Source organism: Rhyacophila brunnea, unplaced genomic scaffold (genome assembly GCF_057557595.1).
Source record: "Rhyacophila brunnea isolate RB1 unplaced genomic scaffold, BYU_Rbru_1.0 scaffold_90, whole genome shotgun sequence".
Classification (NCBI taxonomy): Eukaryota; Metazoa; Arthropoda; class Insecta; order Trichoptera; family Rhyacophilidae; genus Rhyacophila; species Rhyacophila brunnea.
Window position 1 is genome coordinate 214,977 of NW_028233362.1, and position 2,696 is coordinate 217,672.

Consider the following 2,696-nt stretch of genomic DNA (forward strand, 5'->3'; position numbering starts at 1 on the left):
AATCATTTCTTCTTTTCACAAACACGGCTTATTATTTTTACGCCTTATTTTATTATAAAAGATTAAACCATACTTTATTGTTTTTTTTTAAATAATTGCGCTTATAATATTTATTATATAAAATAACGCTTCCAAGATTATATGATTATAATTACCACCCTTAATATATGAGTGTCTTCTTTTTATATTCTTATAATGATAATGTTGATTTATTAGCCTAGCCCCACTAATGTTGTTTCAATCCTTTAGGTGTGTATATTCAATAATTACTAGTTTAAATATTCCAAAAAGCTGTTAAAGGATGATAAATTTATTTGTCTCATTCTAAATCCTATTAGTGTACTGTAATGAAACGTATATTGTATTTCTATTAAAATCATCTATAAAAAAATATTTTCAAATATAGTATAAGTTCAGATTCTAATTTGTAAAATCGATAAAATACTATGGTCGTCAAGTAAATGTTATTTGGTTCATAAGAATTTTCTTCAATTTATTATCGGATTAGCTATTTTATACTTATTTTTAGAAACTGCATCTTCATAAATTCTGAATATTTATCTATTATATATTGATTCATTACATTCTAATATATGTTTGGGTGTTTAAAGGATCAAAAAAGCGTCAGTGCGATGTCATTTTTGCATGAAAAGACAAAGACTGCTTCTAGCTGCTTTTTTATAATAATAATAATAAAAAAAACAAATATTATGCAAAAAAAATGATCGTCCTGGCAATTTTATGCATAGAAGATAAAATTGTAGACGTTGATAGAGGTATGTTTCACTTGCCTAGATAGCATTACTTTAGCAGAAAATAAAGGATCAAGAAACATAACATATTTGAAAATTAATTTTTTTTAATCTATAAATTAAAAGCCAATGTAGTTTCATGGTAATAACATGGGATAGAGGAATTCAAAATTTTACATGAATTTTTTTAAAAAAACATGAGATATTTAACGAATTCTAAACATATATTCAAACCCTATGACCAAGAAAGCTCTTGAACCGATAAACCTTAATAAAAAATGATGTTACAGATCAGGATTTAGCAGAAGACGTGATGTTAGAAGTATTATGAATTTGAATCGAGCATTGTGTTATATGTTATTATATGGCAGAATATAGCGAACAAATCAAGAATTAGCCCACAAATAAAATTCATATTTTTTAAAAAGAACAACATAATTAGGAATGTCAAGTGATAAACACAAACAATGGGATTGAAGAGGAAACTTGAAATAAGGGGTCTTGAGAGAAAAGAATATATCAAGGAAGATTATAAATATGATGGGGTGAAACGGAGTATCAGCGAACTCTGTTCTAAAGACGAAACACAGGTTTTGCCAGAAGAACTATATAGCTAAAATATAATTAGCACATAAATAAACATATTGAAATAAAAAAACATAAGAAATGCAAACATATTATCGATTATGGGGTTTTCTTTTCGATATAATTATGATTTTCCTTCTGTGGCTTTTTAATAAATCATAAAAAAGGCTGTTAAATTTACTTAATCCTATTATATTCAAAAAAAATCATTTATTTTGCTTGAAATTATATAAAATCATAAATTTAAAGACGAATATGCTAAGGTTTTTTATTATTTTTATTGCCTAAGCATAGTTTTTGCGCTCAATCATAATAAAGATAATGATTTATTTGTGTTCATAGTCAGCAAAATTTACTGGATTCAAAACATCATAATATTTAAAATTTTTTATTCATAAAAACAAACTAACGCGATTATTTTTAACTAATTTTATTTAGATAGATTTAAATTTTTTATGACCGGGGTTACCTTTATTGTTCGCTCCAGAACTATAACAGCTTTTTTGATTTGTATCGACAAGTTTTGTATTTCTATTACTTTCAGCTGTCCCTGTATCTCTACGTGCGCGAACACGAACGTTTGAATCATTATAACTCTGATCTTTGCGCTTATTCGTCGAATTCATATCAGCCGCATTTAAAGCACTGAAAAATGATAGTAATAATAAAACTAAAAACATCAATTTAAGAAAGGTACTGAAGCTTTATGCACAATATATAAAACCGATACCATATTAGGAAACTTTCTATCTGTAAATTCCTGTACCATTTTGTTAAATTAATATATTATTAAAAAAATTTTATTTGGAAAAAAAACAATTTATCGCTAAATTCAGATAATAGATGATGCCAAAAAAGAAAATGAATATACATCAATGTACGTCATATTATAGCTTTGCAAAAATATAAAATGTGCAAATAAAAATTATAAGGCACATTTTTTTAGCAATTTATTTTTTTATAACTTTTTTTTAGGTATTCATTTCGAAAGATTCTATTATTTGTCCATTCCTATCCGAACAATTGATTTAAAAAATAAATGCATTTTTTTAACTGCGTCTTTTATGCCTAATATAATCCAAAAATGACAAATTCGCTAATTTCAGGAGTATACGTCATATCATACTTATCGAAAGGGAATAGATATAAAAAGGAATATAAATATGCGGTAAACACATCGAATTTTATACAAGTAAAGTCCTTTAAATGCATAAATCCATGAAATTCTTTTTGAGTTTTGTTATAAATATCAAGCCTTTTAGAAGGATAATTTACGATATATGCATATGCTAATTATAGGGCCCTTGGCTTATTTTAAATTTATTAATATATGAATATTCTATTAAAATTTTAAAACTT